The sequence below is a fragment of the Erinaceus europaeus genome, chromosome 17 (genome assembly GCF_950295315.1).
Source record: "Erinaceus europaeus chromosome 17, mEriEur2.1, whole genome shotgun sequence".
Classification (NCBI taxonomy): domain Eukaryota; kingdom Metazoa; phylum Chordata; class Mammalia; order Eulipotyphla; family Erinaceidae; genus Erinaceus; species Erinaceus europaeus.
In genome coordinates, this window is record NC_080178.1 from 33277181 (window position 1) to 33303044 (window position 25864).

Consider the following 25864-nt stretch of genomic DNA (forward strand, 5'->3'; position numbering starts at 1 on the left):
TCCATTACCTTTGAGGGCTTTTCTGCCTCCAAAATTTTTATGTAACCTGCCCTATCAGACTTGTATCTTCTTTAGCCTCACTGGTTATTTCATAAATCTCCTAAATAAGAATCCACAATTGTACTCATGATATGCCTCCCACACCGGCTTCATCCTTTTGTCTTTCTCACATAAATAAGTGATTACAATTTCTGCCCAGATAACTACACAGGATGAAGAGTATATTCTTGATTTCTACTTTACATGATCTTTCTTCTCACAAACAATACATTAGCAAGTCTCATTCACTGTACTTAAAAAATAACTTGAATCCATTTATTTATACCTATCTCTATTGTCCCAATCAGGAGAAAAAAGGAAAAAAAAAACTAGTATAGCCACAGGCCCTTTGGAATATAATGAAAATATCCCTACTAGCTATCTACAAAATGGAGGACCCCCTCAAACTGTTCATCTGCACTATTCCAGCCTTTAGGTCCATGACTGGTCAACAAGTTGTTTGGCTTAGTATGTTAATTCTCTTGTCAACCACCAGGTTCCAGATGCTAGCATGATGCCGACCAGATTTCCCTGGACAGACAGCCCCATCAATGTGTCCTGGAGCTCTACTTTCCCAGAGCCCTTCCCCACTAGGGAAATAGAGAGACAGGCTGGGAGTATGGACTGATCTATCAATGCCCATGTTCAGTGAGGAAGCAATTACAGAAGCCAGACCTTCCACCTTCTGCATCCCACAATGACCTTGGGTAAGTACTCCCATAGGGTTAAAGAATAGGAAAGCTATCATGGGAGGGGATGGGATATGGAGAGCTGGTGATGGGAATTGTGTGGAATTGAACCTCTCTTATCCTATGGTTTAGTTAATTTTTCATTTTTATAAATAAAAAAAATTAAAAAATGAATAGTCATCTCTGAAATAGAGCTGCAATCCTATACTTTTCTTTAATTTCCTGATGATTGAGTGATAATTGCTTTTCCTGTTTTCAACTTTCTATGACGAAAAAGTGAAGCAAAATCCTGTAGATTTACAAGGCCTGGCAGCATTTCCATTAGGTACACAGTATCAATCATAAGAAAAAAAAATTGAGAAAATAAAAACCTTACAGTATCATAGAGGGGAAATGTGTCAACCTGAGTTGGTAGGAATGTACTGAATTCAATAAGAAGATTCATAACAATGAATATTATCTTCTGTTATGAGTTGTAAATAAGCTAAAAAAAAATAAGGAAATTTCAGAGCGTTTAGATTCTTGCCAGCACAGAGTGGAGACTGAACAATTAAATCTGGGTTATCTGCAAAGGCTGAACTGCTTATGTTCCACATCCCGTTGCCTTGGTGATGGAGCACCTGCATAATGATATTCATGCAATACGTAGAAAAGCCATATGCAAATCAAGTGTGGATCAAAGTGTAGTTTATATAGCCGCTCTTGAGTAAAGTATGCAAAAGATTTTACTGGTGGTTCTATATCAGAAAAAATGAAGAGGAAATTAATGTCATCTGTAGATTAACTAGGGCTTTAACAACTTCCCCTTAGTCATAGGTCTGAAAATAAACTAAATTTTCTGATCATCTCTATTGCAAATCCACTCTTCTCTAATCTATTGCTGAAACTAAGCCTAGAACTGAGTAAACAGAGTCAACAATTTTTTTCATGAGTTTGTGCATTAATGAAATAAAATCTGAAAAGTCCAAACTAGGCTACTACTGAACGTAAAATGAGTGCTATTAAAATTACATTAAGAGAACAATTACACTTTGGAATTATCTCAGTGAAACTGAAATGTCTATATAGACATTACTTATTCTCTACTTTGATTCCAGCCACATTTGCGTTCTTCTATTCCTTCAAACACATATTCATTCTCACCTTGGGTTATTACAGCTAATATTCCCTTCACTTTGAATAATTTAACAGAATATTACAACAGAAAGTACAATTTTTCCATGAATGCCTCAACTTAAAGTCACCTTTTCATATAGTCCTCACTACAATAACAATTGAAAATACTATCAAAGCATCATAAAGTATACACAATTCATTACATGCTTTTTAGTTCTTGATTTTTCATATTTCTTTTTATGATATGTTGAATACAACTCTAAACTTGAAACAAAATCTTTAACGTCAACTACCAGACTAGTAGGCAATTAATATCTGTAGAAAAAAAAGATATCAAGTCATATTCAATAAATGTAAATAATCAACAAAACAAGTTAGATTTACATCATGACCCTTACAGTTAATACTCATTATTGTCATTTCATACCAAAAAATGCCCATACTTTTGTATGCTTTGGAACTGCATTGGGTCTTTTACAATTTCACTATCTTCTGTCTGAAATTTGTCTTTAGTACTTTTTTTATTTCAAGGAAGAACATGTTTGTACTCTTTCTTAGTCCTTGGATGACTTCTATTATTTTTTAAATTTTTATTTATAAAAAAAAAAAAAACACTTCTGTCAGAACAAGATAAACACAGACTTAAAGTGAAAGGATGGAAAACTATCATACAGGCTAACGGTCCACAAAAAAGGGCAGGAACGGCCATTCTGATTTCAGACACGATAGATTTTAAATTAAATAAAGTAATAAAAGATAGGCAAGGGCATTACATAATGATTAGAGGATCAATCAGCCAAGAAGACTTAACAATTATTAACATCTATGCACCCAATGAGGGACCATCTGAATACATTAAGCACCTATTGAAAGAATTTCAAAAATACATCAATAGTAATACAATAAGAGTGGGAGACTTCAATACCCCACCTCACACTTAGACAGATCAACAAAGCAGAGAACCAATAAAGATACAAGAGAATTGAACGAAGAGATTGACAGACTAGACCTCTTGGACATTTTCAGAGTCCTTCACCCCAAAAAACTGGAATACACCTTCTTTTCAAATCCAAATAATACATACTCAAGGATAGACTACATGTTAGGCCACAAAGACAGCATCAATAAATTCAAGAGCATTGAAATCATCCCAAGTATCTTCTCAGACCACAGTAGAGTAAAACTAACATTTAACAACAAAAGGACAATTATTAAAAGTCACAAAATTTGGAAACTAAACAACATACTCCTTAAGAACCACTGGGTCAGAGACTCACTCAAGCAGGAAATTCAAATGTTCTTGGAAACAAATGAAAATGAAGACACAACCTATCAAAATATTTGGGACACAGCTAAAGCAGTACTGAGAGGGAAACGTATAGCCATACAATCACATATTAAACACCAAGAAGAAGCTCAAATGAACGACCTTACTGCACCCCTCAAGGACTTAGAGGAAGAGGAACAAAGGAACCCTAAAGCAACCAGAAGGACAGAAATCACTAAAGTTAGAGCAGAAATAAACAACGTCGAAAATAAAAGAACCATACAAAAGATCAATGAAGCCAGATGTTGGTTCTTTGAAAGATTAAAAAAAATTGACAAACCCCTAGCCAGACTCACCAAACAAAAAAGAGAGAAGACTCAAATTAATAGAATTGTAAACGATACAGGAGATATCACAACTGACACCACAGAAATCCAGAGAATCCTGAAAACTTCTATAAAGAACTATATGTCACCAAGCTAGAGAATCTAGAAGAAATGGAACAATTCCTAGAAACCTATGCACTTCCAAAACTGAACCAAGAAGAACTACAAAATCTAAACGCACCAATCACAGACAAAGATTAATTGAAACCGTTATTAAGAATCTCCCCAACAACAAAAGTCCTGGACCAGATGGCTTCACAAACGAATTCTACAAAATTTTCAGGAAACAGTTAGTACCCATATTTCTTAAGCTTTTCCATAAGACTGAAGAAATAAGAATACTCTCTTCCACCTTCTATGAAGCCAACATCACCCTGATACTAAAAGCTAATAAGCACAGAATAAAAAAGGAAAACTACAGACCAATATCGCAGATGAACATAGATGCCAAAATATTAAACAAGATCTTGGCCAACCGGATACAGCAACATATCAAAAAGATTGTTCATCACGACCAAGTGGGATTCACCCCAGGAATGCAAGGCTGGTTCAACATCCGTAAGTCAATCAATGTCATTCAACACATCAATAAAAGCAAAGCCAAAAACCACATGATTATCTCAATAGATGCAGAGAAAGCCTTTGACAAAATACAACATCTGTTCATGTACAAAACTCTACGAAAAATGGGAATAGATAGGAAATTCCTCAAGATAGTGGAGTCTATATATAGCAAACCTACAGCCAACATCAGACTCAATGGACAGAAGCTGAAATCATTCCCCCTCAGATTGGGGACTACACAGGGTTGTCCACTGTCACCGTTACTCTTCAACATAGTTTTGGAAGCTCTTCCCATAGCAATCAGGCAAGAGAAAGGAATCAAAGGAATACAGATTGGAAGGGAAGAAATCAAGCTCTCATTACTTGCAGATGATATGATATTTTACATAGAAAAACCTAAAGAATTCAGCAGAAAACTAGTGGAAGTTATTAGGCAATATAGCAAGGTATCAGGCTACAAAATCAATGTACAAAAATCAGTGGCATTTCTTTATGCAAACACTGAATCTGAAGAATAAGACATCCAGAAATCACTCTCATTTACTGTTTCAGCAAAATCAATCAAATACCTAGGAATAAAGTTGACCAAAGAAGTGAAAGACTTATATACTGAAAACTGAGTCACTACTCAAGGAAATAGATACTGATACCAAGAAATGGAAAGATATCCCATGCTCATGGATTGGAAGAATAAATATCATCAAAATGAATATTCTCCCCAGAGCCATATATAAATTTAATGCAATACCCACCAAAGTTTCACCAAGCTTCTTTAAGACGATAGAAAAAAACTACAATCATTTTATCTGGAACATGAAAATACCAAGAAAGGCCAAAACCATCTTGAGGAAAAGAAACAGAAATGGAGGCATCACAATCATAGACCTTAAACTATATTATAAAGCCATCATCATCAAAACAGCATGGTACTGGAACAAAAATAGGCACACAGACCAGTGGAACAGAATTGAAAGCCCAGAAATAAATCCCCACACCTATGGATATATAATCTTTGATGAGGGGGTCCAAAGGATTAAGTGGAAAAAGGAGTCTCTCTTCAATAAATGATGCTGGGAAAACTGGGTTGTAACATGCAGAAGAATGAAATTGAACCACTTTATCTCACCAGAAACAAAAATCAACTCCAAATGGATCAAAGACATAGATGTCAGACCAGAAACAATTAAATACTTAGAGGAAAACATTGGTAAAACATTTCCTACCTACACCTCAAGGACATCTTTGATGAATCAAACCCAATTGCAAGGAAGACTAAAGCAGAAACCAACCAATGGGACTACATCAAATTGAAAAGCTTCTGCACATCCAAAGAAACTATTAAACAAACAAAGAGACCCCTCACAGAATGGGAGAAAATATTCAAATGCCATACATCAGACAAGAAACTAATCAAAAAATATATAAAGAGCTCAGCAAACTTAGCACCAAAAAATAAAATGACCCCATCCAAAAATGGGCAGAGGATATGAACAAAACATTCACCTCAGAGGAGATCCAAAAGGCTAACAAACATATGAAAAACTGCTGTAGGTGACTGATTGTCAGAAAAATGCAAATTAAGACAACAATAAGATACCACCTCACTCCTGTAAGATTGGCATACATCAAAAAGGACAGCAGCAACAAATGCTGAAGAGGTTGTGGAGACAGAACACATTGCTGGTTTGAATGTATATTGGTGCAGCCTCTGTGGAGAGCAGTCTGGAAAACTCTCAGAAGGATAGACATGGACCTTCCATATGATCCAGTAATTCCTTTCCTGGGCTTATACCCCAAGGACTCCATAACACCCAAAGAAAATGAGGTGTGTACTCCTATGTTCATAGCAGCATAATTCATAATAGCTAAAACCTGGAAGCAACCCAGGTGCCCAAGAACATATGAGTGGCTGAGAAAGCTGTGGTATATATACACAATGGAATACTATGCAGCTATCAAGAACAATGAACCCACTTACTCTGACCCATCTTGGACAGAGCTAGAAGGAATTATGTTAAGTGAGCTAAGTCAGAAATATAAAGATGAGTATGAGATGATCCCACTCATCAACAGAAGTTGAGTAAGAAGATCTGAAAGGGAAACTAAAAGCAGGACCTGACCAAATTGTAAGTAGTGCACCGAAGTAAAAACCCTGTGGTGAGGGGTAGACATGCAGCTTTCTGGGCCAGTGGGGGGTGGGAGTGGGTGGGAGGCATGGGTCACAGTCTTTTGGTGGTGGGAGTGGTGTTTATGTACACTCCTAGCAAAATGTAGACATATAAATCAGTAGTTAATTAATTTGAGAGGGGGAAAATGAATTGCATGTCTCAAAGTTTTTCAAAACACAAACTGAATCTTTTTAATATATAGGCTGTGTATTTGATATGCGGACTCTCTCAAAAGCCTAGACCAAGTAGATCAGAAGCATCTAATAGCACAGCTATATACAAGATACTGGGTACTGTACAGCAAACCCTAACAAAAGGACTTTTCAAAGTTAACCCAGTTACCAAATAATGTGATGAGAACATTAACTATCAATTGTCTTTTTGAACCCTAAGACAGCAGGAACCTCACATCTCCACTATAGAGCCCCTACTTCCCCCAGTCCTGGAACCCTTGGATAGGGCCCACTTTCCCGTATGCATCTCCCAATCCAAACCAAATAATATTGCATCCGCCAATCACAACCTAACCAACGCAATGATTGCCACCTCAATATGCTTCACTTCAGACTGTGTCCAGAGACTTCACATGTGGAATGACAACCCTTCAGCTTCATTACTCGGGTGAAATCTTTCCTTTTATAGTATACTCTAATTTCATCTCAGGTAGTTCACTTTCTAACAAAGTCCCAAAACCTAGATATACACCAGTATCTGTGATAGAGAGCATATCTTCACACTACTGCAAAATATATACCTGAAAGCAGAAGTACACTAGAGTTTGCAGTGAGTACCTCCCTAACACTTCTTATCCACTATTTCAAGCTTTGGGTCCATGATTGCTCAACAATTTGTTTGGCTTCGTATGTTAACTCTCTTTTCATTCACCAGGTTCCAGATGTCATCAGGATGCTGGCCAGGCTTCCCTGGATTGAAGACCCCACCAATGTGTCCTGGAGCTCAGCTTCCCCAGAGACACACCCTACTCAAGAAAGAGAGAGGCAGACTGGGTGTATGGACCAACCAGTCAATGCCCATATTCAGCGGGGAAGCAATTACAGAAGCCAGACCTTCTACCTTCTGCAAAACACAATGACCATGGGTCCATGCTCCCAGAGGGATGTAGAATGGGAAAGCTATCAGAGGAGGGGGTAGGACATGGAGATTGGTTGGTGGGAATTGTGTGGAGTTGTACCCCTCCTACCCTATGGTTTTGTTAATTAACCCTTTCTTAAATAAAAAAAAAAATAAAAATTAAATAAAATTAAAAAATAAGTAAAAAAGAAGAACACTGATAAAAACCATAGAATAAGAGGGGTACAACTCCATACAATTCCAAAAACCCCTCCCCTGATAACTTTCCTGTCTTTTAATCACTAGGGAATATGGACCCAGTGTCATTATGGGGTGCAGAAGGTGGAAGGTCTGACTTCTGTAATTGCTTCCCTGCTGAACATGGGCATTGACAGGCCAATCCACACTCCCAGCCTGTCTCTCCCTTTTCCTAGTGGGGCAGGGCTCGGGGGAATCAGGGCTCTAGGACACATTGGTAGGGTCATCTGCCCAAGGAGGTCCAGCCAGCATCATGGTAGTATTTTGAACCTGGTGGCTGAAAAAGAGTTAACATATAAAGCCAAAAATATTGTTCACTAATCATGAACCTAAAGGCAAGAATATTTTCTTTTTTTTTTTTTTTATTTTTTTATTTTTTTTTTATTTAAATTTTTAATTTAAGAAAGGATTAGTGAACAAAAGCATAAGGTAGGAGGGGTACAACTCCACACAATTCCCACCACCCAATCCCCATAACCCACCCTCTCCCATGATAGCCTTCCCATTCTCTAGCCCTCTGGGAGCATGGACCCAGGGTCGTTGAGGGTTGCAGAAGGTAGAGGGTCTGGCTTCTGTAATTGCTTCCCCGCTGAACATGGGCGTTGACTGGTCGGTCCATACTCCCAGTCTGCCTCTCTCTTTCCCTAGTAAGGTGTGTCTCTGGGGAAGCTGAGCTCCAGGACACATTGGTGGGGTCTTCAATCCAGGGAAGCCTAGCCAGCATCCTGGTGGCATCTGGAACCTGGTGATTGAAAAGAGAGTTAACATACAAAGCCAAACAATTTGTTGAGCAAACATGGATCCCAAGATTGGAATAGTGGAGAGGAAGTGTTGGGGAGGTACTCACTGCAAACTCTAGTGTAATCCTGCTTTCAGGTATATATTTTGCAGTAGTTTATGGATACGTGTGCGCATACGCTCTCTCTCACAGAAACTGGTGTATGTCTAGGTTATGGGACTTTGTTAGAAAGTGAACTACCTGAGATGAAATTAGAGTGTACTATAAAAGGAAAGGTCTCACCCGAGTAATGAAGCTGAAGGGTTGTCATTCCACACGTGAAGTCTCTGGATACACTCTGAGGTGAAGCATGTTGAGATGGCAATCGTTGCTTTGGTTAGGTGTGATCGGCGGATGCAATATTATTTGGTATGGATTGGGAGAAGCATACGGGAAAGTGAGCCCTATCCATGGGTGCCAGGACTGGGGGAAGTAGGGGCTCTATAGTGAAGATGTGAGGTTCCTGCTGTCTTAGGGTTCAAAAAGACAATCAATAGTTAATATTATCATCACATTATTTGTTAATTGGGTTAACTTTGAAAAGTCCCTTTGTTATGGTTTGCTGTACAGTACCCAGTATCTTGTATATAGCTGTGCTATTGGAAGCCTCCAATCTACTTGGTCTAGGCTTTTGAGAGAGTCCGCATATCAAATACGTAGCCTATCTATTAAAAAGATTCAGTTTGTCTCCTGAGAACCTTTGAGACATACAATTGATTTCCCCCTCTCATATTAATTAACTACTGATTTATATGTCTACATTTTGCTAGGAGTGTACATAAACACCATTCCCATCACCAAAGGACCGTGACCCATCCCTCCCGCCCATTCCCACCCCCCACTGGCCCAGAAAGCTACATGTCTACCCCTCACCACTGGGTTTTTTCTTTGGTGCCCTACTTACAATTTGATCAGGTCCTGCTTTTAGTTTCCCTTTCAGATCTTCTAAGTCAGCTTCTGTTGATGAGTGGGATCATCCCATACTCATCTTTAACTTTCTGACTCAGTTCACTTAACATAATTCCTTCTAGCTCTGTCCAAGATGGGTCAGAGAAGGTGGGTTCATTGTTCTTGATAGCTGCATAGTATTCCATTGTGTATATATACCACAGCTTTCTCAGCCATTCATCTGTTGTTGGGCACCTGGGTTGCTTCCAGGTTTTAGCTATTATGAATTGTGCTGCTATGAACATAGGAGTACACACCTCTTTTTGGTTGGGTGTTATGGAGTCCTTGGGGTATAACCCCAGGAGAGGAATTATTGGGTCATATGGAAGGTCCATGTCTAGCCTTCTGAGGGTTTTCCAGACTGCTCTCCACAGAGGCTGTACCAATTTACATTCCCACCAGCAATGTAAAAGGGTTCCTCTGTCCCCACATCCTCTCCAGCATTTGTTGCTGCTGTCCTTTTTGATGTATGCCATTCTTACAGGAGTGAGGTGGTATCTTAGTGTTGTCTTAATTTGCATTTCTCTGACAATCAGTGACCTAGAGCAGTTTTTCATATGTTTGTTAGCCTTTTGGATCTCCTCTGTGGTGAGTGTTTTGTTCATTTCCTCTGCCCATTTTTGGATGGGGTCATTTGCTTTTTTGCGGCTAAGTTTGCTGAGCTCTTTATATATTTTGGTGATTAGTTTCTTGTCTGATGTCTGGCATGTGAAGATCTTCTCCCATTCTGTGAGGGGTCTCTCTGTTTGTTTAATTGTTTCTTTGGATGTGCAGAAGCTTTTCAATTTGATGTAGTCCCATTGGTTTGTTTCTACTTTGGTCTTCCTTGCAATTGGGTTTGATTCATCAAAGATATCCTTGAGGTGTAGATGGGAAAGTGTTTTACCAATGTTTTCCTCTAAGTATTTGATTGTTTCTGGTCTGACATCTAGGTCTTTGATCCATTTGGAGTTGATTTTTGTTTCTGGTGAGATAAAGTGGTTCAATTTCATTCTTCTGCATGTTTCAACCCAGTTTTCCCAGCACCATTTATTGAAGAGAGCCTCCTTCTTCCATTTAATCCTTTGGGCCCCCTTATCAAAGATTAGATGCCCATAGGTGTTGGGATGTACTTCTGGGCTTTCAATTCTGTTCCACTGGTCTGTGTGCCTATTTTTGTTCCAGTACCATGCTGTTTTGATGATGATGGCTTTATAATATAGTTTAAGGTCTGGGAGTGTGATGCCTCCATTTCTGTTTCTTTTCCTCAAGATGGTTTTGGCAATTCTAGGTGTTTTCAGGTTCCAGATAAATGATTGTAGTGTTTGTTCTATTCTCTTAAAGAAGCTTGGTGGAACTTTGATGGGTATTGCATTAAATTTGTATATGGCTCTGGGGAGAATGTTCTATATGCCACCAAGCTAGAGAATCTGGAAGAAATGGAACAATTCCTAGAAACCTATGCACTTCCAAAACTGAACCGAGAAGAACTACAAAATCTAAATGCACCAATCACAGACAAAGAAATTGAAACCGTTATTAAGAATCTCCCCAACAACAAAAGTCCTGGACCAGATGGCTTCACAAACGAATTCTACAAAACTTTCAGGAAACAGTTAATACCCATACTTCTTAAGCTATTCCATAAGATTGAAGAAACAGGAATACTCCCTTCCACCTTTTATGAAGCCAACATCACCCTGATACCAAAAGCTGATAGGGACAGAACAAAAAAGGAAAACTACAGACCAATATCTCTGATGAACATAGATGCCAAAATATTAAACAAGATCTTGGCCAACCGGATACAGCAACACATCAAAAAGATTGTTCATCATGACCAAGTGGGATTCATCCCAGGAATGCAAGGCTGGTTCAACATCCGTAAATCAATCAATGTCATTCATCACATCAATAAAAGCAAAGCCAAAAACCACATGATTATCTCAATAGATGCAGAGAAAGCCTTTGACAAAATCCAACACCCATTCATGCTCAAAACTCTACAAAAAATGGGAATAGATGGGAAATTCCTCAAGATAGTGGAGTCTATATATAGCAAACCTACAGCCAACATCATACTCAATGGAGAGAAGCTGAAAGCATTCCCCCTCAGATCAGGGACTAGACAGGGCTGCCCACTGTCACCGTTACTCTTCAACATAGTATTGGAAGTTCTTGCCATAGCAATCAGGCAAGAGAAAGAAATCAAAGGGATACAGATTGGAAGGGAAGAAGTCAAGCTCTCACTATTTGCAGATGATATGATAGTATACATAGAAAGACCTAAAGAATCCAGTAGAAAATTACTGGAAGTTGTTAGGCAATATAGCAAGGTATCAGGCTACAAAATCAATGTACAAAAATCAGTGGCATTTCTTTATGCAAACACTAAATCTGAAGAAGAAGACATCCAGAAATCACTCCCATTCACTGTTTCAGCAAAATCAATCAAATACCTAGGAATAAAGTTGACCAAAGAAGTGAAAGACTTGTATGCTGAAAACTATGAGTCGCTACTCAAGGAGATAGAAACTGATACCAAGAAATGGAAAGATATCCCATGCTCATGGATTGGAAGAATAAATATCATCAAAAAGAATATTTTCAATGAAGATTTGGGGTCTCTTTTTGAAGATAGCCAATAGGCCTATTTTAGTCATATTCCAAAAGGCCCATATATATACTAGATTTTTCCTGAGCCTTACCTCTGAAATGCAGATGGAATCAAGTGATTGTCTGGTGAGATGATGTCATGGTTAGAAAAAGGGCTAGAAAGCTGAATCAAGAAAGAGAGTATATCCCAAATATGGGAAAGGTATATAAATATTGTTGAATGTAGGTATCATTTATTTGATCTAGGGCCCATATTCAGCATCCCTGTACGTCTGAGCTCACATTCTGTGGTCATGAGTAGGAACGTTCCAAGCTGCCCAAATTTCAAGACCCATCTTCCTCAGTTGATAGATAAAGTATGTTATCCATCCTCCTTTCAGAGGATGGAACATTCTCCACCATTGTTGATCCACGTTGAGGGCAAGGTCAGTGGAAGCCCATAAAGGGGTCTACTGTGTTGTTGGAGACTACCAGTAATATTGCAGAAAGAGATTTATTTGAATTCTAGGTCCATCATGTCTGTCTGGGAATCACAGGAATCCCTGACCAGTGCCCCAGATGATGGGGTGGCCTGCTAGTGACCAAAGAGTCATCATTAAAGTATGTCAGTTTCTTGCCCTTATTCAGCTTTTATAGTCCTTACTTTGATACGGTTAACTTTGGAGTGACTGAGGGAAGTGTAATAGGAAGTAGGTGAGGATGCCATCTAGGTCTATGTAGAAACTAGTTCATTAGGAACTTTATGGTGTCTTTTTAGGTCTTACTACTTGCTTGCTTCATTTATTGACTTACTGCAGACTACTGTGCACTTTTGCTTTAAGGCATATATTTGATCTAATTTATGGATACATGTGCACATTTGCCTTATCTTATGGGACATGGTCTCTATCTAGGATTTGGGGCTTTGTTAGGAAGTGAACCAGCCAAAATGGAATTAGAGAATCTTATGAGAAAGGAAAGGTCTGACCGGAGTAACGAGACTGATAGGTTTACATTCCACTCCTAAAGTCTCTGGACACAGTCCGAAGTAAAGCATGACGAGGTAATACATATTGCATTGATTAGGTTGGGATCAGAAGACTCAGTATCATTTGGTATCAAATGGGAAGAGAATGAAATAAAGTTATCCCAACCCTTGAAGTTCCAGGACTGGGAGAAATATGGGCTTTATAGAGGATGCAGGAGGTTTCTACTGTCTTAGGACTAACGAAGGCAATAGATAGTTATTGCTGTAATCAAATTATTTGGCAGTTGGGTTAACTTTGAAAATCTCATTGTTAGGATTTGCCTTATTGTACATGACATCACCATAATTTATGTCCTTTGAATATATATATATATATATATCTGTCTTTTATAAAGTAACTCCACTGGTTGCTTTTCTCCCTGGTCTTAGCTTTTAGAAAGGTGAACATTTCAAAGAATAAGTCACTATTAGGAATGTATTAACAGTCTGAGAACACTGTTAAAATTCAGTCTGAATACACGTTTGAAGTCTTAAGTGCTTAGATTGAAGGAACATATACTCAGCCTATGGTCTGTGCATTGAAAGGTTTGAGACATTCAATTAGTTTTTTTCCCTTCTCATATTAATTAAGTATTGATTTATGAGATTACAAGTTAATAGGAGTGTACACAAACATCTTCAATGTTTTTTTTAATATTTACTTTTATTTATTTATTCCCTTTTGTTGTCCTTGTTTTATTGTTGTAGTTATTATTATTGTTGTTGTTGTTGTTGGATAGGACAGAGAGAAATGGAGAGAGGAGGGGAAGACAGAGAGGGGGAGAGAAAGATAGACACCTGCAGACCTGCTTCACCACCTGTGAAGTGACTCCCCTGCAGGTGGGGAGCCGGGGTTCGAACTGGGATCCTTATGCTGGTCCTTGTGCTTTGTGCCACCTGCGCTTAACCTGCTGTGCTACAGCCCGACTCCCTTGAATGTGTTTTTAAATATTTCTTTAACAGTAAAATAAAGTATAACTGGGTGTAGAAGCTAATTAAGGTATATTCCCTTGTCTTCTGGAATTTATATTTATGAAGAAAAAATTTTTATTCTTTGGAAACTTCATTCTTTCTTTAGCAATGTATGGTTTCCCACTTTTACACCAGTTGCTAAGTATTTGTCATTGCATTTTCTTATTTTTGGTCTTCCAAGTATTCTTCTCTCACATTCTTATGTATTTCTCTTAGTTTTTTTTTTTTTTTTTTGTAGCTTTAGTAAAATATCCTGTAATATTGGTGACACAGAGATTCAAAGAGGTATATCACTGAATTAAGTGCATAGCTCAGATTTGAGCCCTGCCACCACATAGTAGTTCTACACCACTAGAATTTCTGGCACTGCAATGATTCTCTCATTTGCTCTTTCTTCCTCTCTCCATGAATAAAAATTTAAATGTGGGAGTGGTGAAATCACATATGTGTAAGGACAAAGTTCAGCAAAGAAAGAAAGAAATTTACTCAGGAGAGTCTGGGAAGTGGTGCTTATAGTAGAGCACACATGTTACCTTGTGAGTGGAATCAAATTCCAGCCACTGACTAGCTGTGTTTCTATCCTCTCCTCTCCCTGGTCAACTAGGAATGTCAAAGATGATCATCTGAGACTGCAACAAGATGAGACTAGGACTATTTTGAGAGACCATCAGGTCACTGGTGAGTGAAAACACTTTTGGCTCTTGGACAGAGAAGAGCCTAAGAAAAGATTCCTGGGGCTAAAGCCCATTATCTACTCCAGAGTGGCTGGTAACAGACCAGGAGTTTGCCAATTGAGAAGCCAACTCCAATCTGTATTACCAACAAAAAGACTGTTGAAGGGAAGAGAGGACTCCCCTAAGGCTCACCAAATGTAAATGTGAGTCTCCACTGTTGCCCCTAAGAGGCTGGAGAATCAGTGTGTGTGTGTGTGTGTGTGTGGGGGGGGGAACTGACATCAGAGGCATAGAAATAAAAGAGAAACTCAGGACATTATACCCCAGTGGTCTAGAGGTGGGACTGTATAGTGAGAGCCTTTCCAAATTGTTATTCTGATGAGAACACAGTGAATAATTGCCTCTGAACCCACAGACTATAAACAGGACTTGTTTAGAAACTCACAGGGTCAACTTGTGATGCCAAGCTAAATTGAGCCTGGGGCTTTGATCCTTGGGTCATGGGAGTCTCTTTGCATAACCACTGTGGTATCTCTTCCACATTCTGTTTTATCTCTTGGTCAGGATTGAATGATTAAGATAAAAATGCTACTTATAGTTAAAAAGCCCTCAGGATCCCATAGCCTATAAGGAAGCAAAAGAGTAGTTTTAAAAGCTACTGAGCTTCAATTCAAGTATTTATATAACAATGACACAACTGTAAATATCCACAACTGTGAACTCCATATGTACTTTACCTAGACACAAGCCATTCCAGGCAAGAGTGATCAGTAGACTGAAAACTACTGAGAGACAACCTCATAACACACCATACACAACAGTTAAAACAAGAAGAAACACTGGAGAAATAAAACAGGAAAAAAAACAGCTAAAATCCCCCCAAAAGTAGAAGCACAGAACAATGAGCTCAACATCCAAATGTTAATTGAGGAATTAGTCACAGGAGTGAGGAAAGAGTTTGCAAATAAAGTCAGCAGAAATGGGGAAACAAAAAATGAATCTTTGAAAGAAAACACCATCTTGAGGTAATTATAGAGGTGAAAGCTGAAATAGCTGAGCTGTGAGCACAATGAGCTGATCAAGCTAATGCAGCATCAGAATAGGGTAACAAAATAGCTGAACTAAAGAAAACAACAGAGGGAATAGAGAATAGATAAATGAGACAGAAACAGAGTTAGCAAGATAAAGGATGAATTAGAGAAAAATAATAAGACATAAAAGATCTCAAAAACATATTAAGAGATACTGAAAACAACAAAAGAGATATGTTGGATGACTTCAAAATAAATAATGTGCATTATAGGCTTACCAGAGGAGGGGGGAAGAAAGCAATCTACAGGACACAATAGCTGATTACTTCTCTAGTGCAGACAATATAAAAGATATAAAGGTTCAAGAAATCCATAGGGTCCCAAACATAATTAACACAGACGTAAAGACACCAAGACACATCACATTTAGAATGGAAATTAATAAGGATAAAGAAAAGACTCTGAAGGCTGCAAGAGAAAAACAAAGAGTCACTTAAAGAGGAAAACTCTTAGGGTTCAAAAAGACAATCGATAGTTAATGTTATCATCACATTATTTGTTAATTGGGTTAACTTTGAAAAGTCCTTTTGTTAGGGTTTGCTGTACAGTATCCAATATCTTGTATATAGCTGTGCTATTGGATGCTTCTAATCTACTTGGTCTAGGCTTTTGAGAGAGTCCGCATATCAAATACACAGCCTATATATTAAAAAGATTCAGTTTGTGTTTTGAGAAACTTTGAGACATACAATTGATTTTCCCCCTCTCAAATTAATTAACTACTGATTTATATGTCTACATTTTTCTAGGAGTGTACATAAACACCATTCCCACCACCAAAGGACTGTGACCCATCCCTCCCGCCCACTCCCACCCCCCACTGGCCCAGAAAGCTGCATGTCTACCCCTCACCACAGGGTTTTTACTTTGGTGCCCTACTTACAATTTGATCAGGTCCTGCTTTTAGTTTCCCTTTCAGATCTTCTTAGTCAACTTCTGTTGATGAGTGGGATCATCCCATACTCATCTTTATCTTTCTGACTTAGTTCACTTAACATAATTCCTTCTAGCTCTGTCCAAGATGGGTCAGAGAAGGTGGGTTCATTGTTCTTGATAGCTGCATAGCATTCCATTGTGTATATATACCACAGCTTTCTCAGCATGCTTCACCTCAGACTGTGTCCAGAGACTTCACGTGTGGAATGACAACCCTTCAACTTCATTACTCGGGTGAGACCTTTCCTTTTGTAGTACACTCTAATTTCATCTCAGGTAGTTCACTTTCTAACAAAGTCCCATAACCTAGATATACACCAGTTTCTGTGAGAGAGAGCTTATGTTCACACGTACCCATAAACTACTGCTAAATATATACCTGAAAGCAGAAGTACACTAGAGTTTGCAGTGAGTACCTCCCTAACACTTCCTCTCCACTATTCCAAGCTTGGGATCCATGATTGCTCAACAAATTATTTGGCTTCGTATGTTAACTCTCTTTTCAATAACCAGGTTCCAGATGCCACCAGGATGCTGGCCAGGCTTCCCTGGATTGAAGACCCCACCAATGTGTCCTGGAGCTCTGCTTCCCCAGAGACACACCTTACTAGGGAAAGAGAGAGGCAGACTGGGAGTATGGACCGACCAGTCAATGCCCATGTTCAGCGGGGAAGCAGTTACAGAAGCCAGACCTTCTACCTTCTGCAACCCTCAATAACCCTGGGTCCATGCTCCCAGAGGGCTAGAGAATTTGAAAGCTATCATGGGAGGGGGTGGGTTATGGAGATTGGATGGTGGGAATTGTGTGGAGTTGTACTCCTCCTACCTTATGTTTTTGTTCATTAACCATTTCTTAAATAAAAAAACTAAAAAAAAAAAGAGGAAAACTCATAAGATTAGTAGCAGATTTCTAAACACAAACATTACAGGCAAGAAGAGAATGGCAAGATATTTATCAAGTGCTCAATGAGAAAGTCTTTCAACCAGGACTACTGTATCCCTATCTTTCCCTAATGGGGAATGGTTCCTGAGAGGTGGAGGTCCAGGTACACTAGTGATGTTCTCTATCTGGGGAATTCAGGTTGGCATCTTGATAGCATCTGCAACTTGGTGTCAGTATACTGGAACTGAAGGGTTAATACTGTAGGCATGTTGTCTGTGGACATAGTCTGAAGTGAATCATATCGAGGCAGTACTGCTTGCATTGATTAGGCTGAGATCAGTAGATGCAGTATCAATTGGTATGGGTCAAGAGAAGACTGCTGAAAAATGAGCCCCACCTCTAAGTTTCCAGAACTGGGAGAAATATGGGTTTTATAGCGAAGGTTCCTCCAGTCTTGGTGTTTAAGAAGGAAATACATAGTTATTATTATAATCAAGTTATTTAGAAATTTGGTTGACTTTGAAAATACCATTGTTAGAATTTTCTGTATCATACAAGACCTCACCATGACTTGTCATTTAATGCTATTTACATATAACTTTAGCTAATATAATGACACAGCCAGTTACTTCTGGTCTCTTGTCTGAGATTATAGGTGATTTAATATTTCAAAGAACAAGTTATTATTAGAAATATATTAACGGGCCAGGTGATGGCACACCTGGTTGAGCACACATATTATAATGTATAAGGACCCAGGTTTGAGCTTCTTGCCCCCACCTGCAGGAGGGGAAAGCTTTTCAAATGGTTAAACAATGCTGCAGGTGTCTCTCTGTCTCCTCTCTCTATCACCTTTTTTATTTCTGGTTGTGTCTATCCAATAAATAAAGATAATAAAAATTAATAAAAATATATTAACAATTTAAGCTCACTATTAAAATTCAATCAAGTTACCAGTTTGAAACCTTAAGTGCCTAGATTAAATAAGTATATATTCAGAACTAGGGTCTTTGCATCAAAAAGTTTGAGACATTTAATCTATTTCTCCCCTCTCATATTGATTAAATAGTAATTTATATGACTAGAGATTAAATACTTGATAGTTTCTGGTATAACAGCAAGGTCCTTGATCTATTTGGAGTTGACTTTTGTTTCTGGTGAGATATAATGGATCAGTTTCATTCTTCTGCATGTTTCAATCCAGTTATCCCAACACTATTTATTGACGAGATTCACCGTCCTCCATTTAACAATTTGGGACCCCTTATCAAAGATTAGATGTTCATAGGTGTAGGGGTTTATTTCTGGGCTCTTAATTCCTTTCCCCTGGTCTGTGTATCTATTTTTGTTCCAGTACCAAGTTGTTTTGATTGTGATGGCCTTAAAAGATTGTTTAAGATCTGGAAGTATGATGCTGCTATTTCTATTTGTCTTCCTCAAGATTGTTTTGGAAATTCTAGGTGTTTTCTGTTTCCAGGTAAATGATTGTGATGTCTGTGATTTGTCCATTTAGGTTTTGTAGTTCCTCCTGGTTCAGTTTTGGAAGGGTGTCATATATTTCTAGAAATTCTTCCATTTCTCCCAAGTTCTCTAGCTTGGAGGCATGTAGTTGTACATAGAAGCTTTACATTAATTTTTTTTGAATTTCTGTATTGTTTGTTGTGATAACTTCTGTATAATTTACAATTCTATTTGAGTACCCCCCCTCTTTTTGCAAGTTTGGCTAAAGGTTTGTCAATTTTGTTTAATTTTTCAAAGAACCAACATTTGCCTTCTTTGATCTTTTGAATGGTTCTCTTATTTTAGAAGTTTATTTTTTCCCTAATATTAGTGATTTCAGTCCTTCTTGTTGCTTTAGGATTCCTTTGTTCCTCTTCTTCTAAGTCTTTAAGCTGTGTAATTAGGTTGTTTACTTGAGGTTTTTCTTGTTCTCTAATGTGTGTTTGTATGGCTATGAGTTTCCCTCTAAGTCCTGCTAAGTGTCCAAATATTTTGATAGCTCATGTCTTCATTTTCATTTATTTCTAGGTACATTTATTTCTAGGTACATTTGAATTTCTTGCTTGAGTTCCTTTTTGACCCAGTAGTTGTTAAGCAGTATGTTGTTGAAAAAAACTCAAGGTAGTGGTAGCACGTAAGATTTTGATGTGTGAGAGGAGCAATACTCTGAGAGGAGGAAAGGAAGGGGGCGGTAAAAATATTAGTTACCTAGAAATCTGTGTATCTACAGATTTTCTCTCATGAGTTCAGAGGCAGTTCAGAAATTTTCAAAATCTCTCTCTCATTCTCTCTCCCTTGTTAGTTTTCTTTATTTTTTTTCTACCAACAGGGATATATCTGGGGCTATGTGCCACGGCCAATTTTCTCTTTCTATTTTTTTTTTTTATTGGATAGGACAGAAAGAAATTGGGAGATGAGAGTGGGATAGAGAAGGAGAAAGAAATATAGCCTACCTACAGACATACTTTATTTTTCTTGAAGCATCTGCCCTGTACCTGGGGAGCGGCGGCTTGAAACCACATCCTTGTGAATGGTAATGTGAGCACTTAATTGGGTGAGCCACTGTCAAGACTCAAAATCTCTTTCTTTCTTTTTAATTAATGATTTAATAGTGATTGAAAAATTTGTTGGATAAGAGGAGTATAATCCCATACAATTCATTTCCCACTGCCAGAGTTCCATATCCCCTCCCCACCCACTAGAGGTTTCCATAAAAAAATAAGAAAAAAAGTTATTAATAGAAATGCATTAACAATTTAATCCCAATGTTAAAATTCAACTAGTTTACTCACTTGAAACTTAAGTGCTTAGATTGAAGAAATATATACTTAGAACTGAAGTATATGCATTAAAAAGTTTGAGACATCCAATCTAATTTCCCTTCTCATATTGATTGTGACTTATAAGACTATAAATTAAAGAGAATATATATTAACACCATCCCCACCATCCAAGTTCTGTGTCCCTACTCCCAACCCCTTACAGTGAAGTTGAAATCTACCCTCCCTTGATGCCAGAGTCTTTTACTTTGGTGCAGTACTCCAACCCCAACTAAATTATGTTTTGTGTTTCCCTTTCTGTTCTTTATCAATTTATGTTCATGAGTGGTATTATTCCATAATCCTTTTTCTTTTTCTGGCTTATCTCACTTAACATAATTCCTTCAAGATCCATCCAATATGGGTCAGAGAAGGTGGGTACATTATTCTTAATAGCAGAGTTGTATGGATACATATATGTATCTATAGCAACTTCCTCAGGCATTGTTATTTTTTTGTGTGGGACAACTGGGTTGTTTTCAGGTTTTGACTATTATGAATTGTGCTGCTATGACCATAGGTGTACACATACCTTTTCTGGATGGGTGTGTTTGATTCTTTAGAATATATCCCTAGGAGAGGAATTACTAGGTCATAAGGAATGTTAATTTCTAGACTTGCGAGCTAACAAATCTATATTTCTACCAGCAGGGGTGAGGTGGTATCTCATTGTTGTCTTTATTCGTATTTCTTTCTTTTTATTTTTTTAAATTTATTTATCCCCTTTTGTTGCCCTTGTTGTTTTATTGTTGTAGTTATTGATGTCATCGTTTTTGGATGAGACAGAGAGAAATGGAGAGAGGAGGGGAAGACAGAGAAGGGGAGAAAAAAGATAAACACCTACAGACCTGCCTCACTGCTTGTGAAGCAACTACCCTGCAGATGGGGAGCCAGGGGCTTGAACCGGTATCCTTACTCCATTCCTTGCGCTTTGCACCATCTGCAATTAATCTGCTGTGCTACTGCCAGACTCCCTATTTTTATTTCTTGATAATTAGTCATTTGGAGCATTTTTTCATGTTTGTTGACCTTTTGTATCTCTTCTGTAGTGAATATTCTGTTTATATCCTCTGCACACTTTTGAATTGGGTCATTTACTTTTTTGTTGCTAAGTTTAATAAGCTCTATATATATTTTGGTTATTGGCTTTCTTTCTGATATATGGTACATGAAAATCTTCTCGCATTCTGTGAGAAGTCTCTTTCTTTGGGTGACAGTTTCTTTTGCTGTGCAGAAGCTTTTCAATTTGATGTAATCCCATTGGTTTGTTTTTGTTTTAGTATTCCTTGCAATTGGGTTTATATAATGGAAGATGTCCTTGAGATTTAGATGGGAAAGAATGCCACAAATATTTTCCTCTAAGTATTTACTAGTTTCTGGTCTACCATCCAGGTACTTTATCCATGTGGAGCTGATTTTTATTTCTGGTGAGTCAGTTTCATTCTTCTGCATGTTTCAATCCAATTTTCCCAGGACCACTTATTGAAGAGAAACTCTTTTCTAAAATTAATAGTTTTGGCCCCCTTATCAAAAATTATGTCCATAGGTGTGGAGGTTTAATTCTTGGCTTTCATTTTTGTTCCATTGGTCTGTGTATTGATTCTTGTTCCAGTACCAGGAATCAAAACCTCTTTTCATTGAAGTTTTTCTATATGTGAATAATAATAGTGAGCTGACAAAAGTAAAAAAAAAACAAATAAACAAAAAACTATTGATAGAAACATCATAGTTCCTGGAATTAGTGATGGATCATGAAGTAAAAAAAAATGTGGGTTCTTTCATCATTTTGCCAGACTCTGTTTTTCAGTTTTAGGATGGACCTCTGCTCACGGAGCCCTCAGCATTAGCAAGAAAGCAGATAAGGTCACATTAAAAAGAGGGTATCTATTTTTGATATCTAGGGACCTAGAGAGTCTCCAGTGGGCTGACGTTTCCAAGAAGCTTGGGTAAGGCAGTTTTTTTTTTTACTTGTTTATTTCAAGGAATAATTCATTAATTGATAATCAGAGTACTCTGAAGATTTCTTCTCTTCAGTCTAAAGTGCTTTTTAAACAGACATCACACCTTAGTATCCATGGACATGATTTAAAAATCAAGTTAGTATATCTGCCCAAAAGCTATGGGTAGGCTAAACATTACTTAAATTGTTATGAAGCTCATTTTAGGTTGTACAGACTCTTTAGTTGGTTTCAATAAAAATAATTCATCTAAAAAGAATTCATTCCGCAAAGTGCAAGGACCAGTGTAAGGATCCCAGTTCAAACCCCAGCTCCCCATCTGCAGGGGAGTCACTTCACAGGCGGTGAAGCAGGTCTGCAGTTATCTATCTTTCTCTCCCCCTCTGTCTTCCCCTCCTCTCTCCATTTCTTTCTGTTCTATCCAACAACGAAGACAGACAACAATAATAACTACAACAATAAAATAAGGACAACAAGAAGGGAATAAATAAATACATAAAAAGAGTTCATTCAATTACGACAACATCAACAACCAAAAGTCATGAGAATTTCTGTGCTAGGTGCCCTTGGAGTAAAAGATAATTGTCCTTTAGAAGATCACAACCTTCTATCAAATGTATGCCAGCTGACACTACAAGAAAATGTTGTTCTTAAGTTACAAGTAACATGTTTCATGGAATGATTATATCCATTTTCATTTCCTTTACAGAAACATGTGTCACTCCTAGAACATAATTAGCATTCTATGAATCCCACTTACCTGTTTTTCCTAAGCTTTGGAAAACTCAAGTCAGTACACTAAAGTGAAAATGAACTACACTACTATGTATTATATAATGTTAATGTAATAACATGTTGTATTGATAGAGTTTGTTTCCACAAGTGACAAGAAATGAGCATATGATTGCTAATGACATAGAGATGTAGTCATTTTTCAGATGAGATCCTCCTACAGCATTAGAGATTTAGGGAAGTCTGTCTGATGAGAAATCTATGAACCCAAACTTAAAATACTGCAAAATACAATGAAGTAACATGCCTTTGCCATTTAAAAATGTTAAGCTTGGGTCAAGAAGACTGTTCTTTATTAGATCATAGGACTTGTATGTATAAAGCCTCAGGTTCCCTTTCCAGGACCATGTATACCAGAGCGGAGCAGTGCACTGGCTTCTCTCTCAAAATAAATATAAGTATTTGGGCCAGTGAGATAGCTCACCAGGTTAGTATATTTGTTTTGTCACGTGAATAACCATGTTCAAGCCTATCCTTCACTGTACTCAGTCCCCAGTACTGTGGTGTCTTTCCCTTTGTCTTTCTGTTTCTATTTTTAATCTGAGAAAGTCAGCCTGGAGCAGTGGAATCTAAATTATGGCAATGACTCGGTCCACAATGCTTAGTCTTAAAAAAATGAATTTATTTAAAAATATTAAATTCAGTGTGAAATTGCTAGTCGTTAAGAAGTTACAGCAGACAAAGTAGAAAATATATGAAGTAATTCAATTTGATATACACCACCTACTACTCACATGATTAGAAGGATTTGGAGCTTTTCCATTGCTAATTATAAAGATGGTTGTTGGGATGGTGCTCATGGGAGTGATGATAACATTACTGATGTCACTGATGATGACCCTGAAGTTAGTGTGGCGTTAGTGCTAAAATTGACAATGGCAGTGGTAAAGTTATGCAGATAATGATGAGGTGTTACTGGTGACTTATATTGATCATATGCAGGAATGACTGGTGATGCTACCTGCAGCGGATGATAATGATAGAGATGTTGTAAATGTGATGTCAAAGTATGATGGCAGAGTAAAGAACCTAATACAATGATTGCAAACCACCATGACTTGAAAAGGAAAAGACTAGTCAGCAGGACAATAAATGTCTTCTTTTCAGCAAATAAGAACCAATAAATATGGATAAGAAAATTATCATCAGTCTCTTCAGATTAAATGAAAAGTTCTTGAGGCCAAAAATGAATAAAATTAAACTAGCTGTTAAATAGTTAGTAGCTTGTGAATTTGACATTACCTTATGATGAAAGCTAAACTGGTCTTTTTTTTTTTTTTTGTGCATTTTCATATTAGGATGGTTCTCTGCACAGAGTACTTCAGAGATAAAAGACAACCTGCATTTAGCTAGCCCTTCAATTTATTAGCTATATAAATCAGGAGACTAATAGGAAATGACCTATTTGTAGGTATAAATATATTTTAAAATAAACCCTTATAACCTTAGAATATCTAAATCTCTTAGTGTTTTAAGTTATTTACCCCCGTCTCCCTGATGCTGCCCTAGTTAAGTGCAGATTACAGTGTGCATGAACCCTGGTTCAGTGTTCAAGCCCCTGGCCCCCAAATGCAAGGGGAAGCTTCATGAATGGTGAAGCAGTGTTAACAGGTATCTCTCTTTGGCTCTCCCTATCTGTTGCCTTTTCACCCTCTCAATGTCTATCTCTATCCAAAGTAAAGAAGTAAATAGATAATATTAAAATTTTTTAAAAAGTTATTTTTATTCTTTCAGCTCTGGATTCCTGTAAACAATTCCATGAAACAGACATTTAAATAGTGAGTTGTCCTTTAAAAAATAATGATTTAATTTACTTAAAGTAAATACTTACAAGTACTTCTAGTTGCCTAAATTCTCCTGAAGCAGACCCCCTGCAGTTGGTGAGCGGGGCTTGAATCCAGGCCCTTAAGCTTGGTAATGTGTGCCACCACCCATGTCCAAGTTGTGTTATTTTGTACAATAATGGTAAGTTTATTTTTCATATGTTTAATAAGAATGGTAATACTTTCTCAAGGGGATGATGTGAGGAGGGGTAATGAGGAGTATGGTACCTAGCACACTTAATGTATTCAAAATGCCATTTTGATGGAAACATTTCTCTAGTAAAATATTCTAATTAAAATTTTTGGACATATTGCATGAGATGATATGAATATAAAATATCTGAATAATTACAATGTTTTATGCTTTGTTGGATATTATTCTGTATTTGAATAATTCACCCTTAGAAATTACCAAGATTCAAACAAAAAAGAAAGGTTCTACTCTAGAAACACTGTCTAGTTAATATATTTTTTTCCAGGACTTTACAAATACTTTGTAAACTTAGAACCACTACTATTAACTTAAAACAGTTGGTACTGAGCTATTATTTCACATCATTCGTCATTTTCAGTACAATGGGCAAGCAAGAGTTAAGAAGGTCATACCATTAAATATTATTTCAGTGGTGGGATGAGATTTTGAAAACGTTTACTTTTTTCTCCAACTGAAGAGACAAAAGACAAAATACTAAGCACATCTATTGGTTCATAGAAAAATTCCATACTTTTCTATAATATTTGTAGCTGGCAATAAGGAAATTTGAATTTCAACAAAAAGAACTCCTTTGAGACTACAAGAATGGTAAACATGACAGGGAAATGTGAGGAAAAGATTTGCCAGTCAGTCACAAGCTATTTTAGCACATTTTGGGTACATGCAACATTTCCTGCTTCAAATTAGGATGTTTGGGAAACATTAAGGATCCCTTTCTCCATTTTTTTTTTTTTTTAGTACTCATTCAAATATTTTCTCTTTGATATCAAGTCTGCTTTAACTTCCTGTTATAGGAAACTGGGAATTGACAACAAAT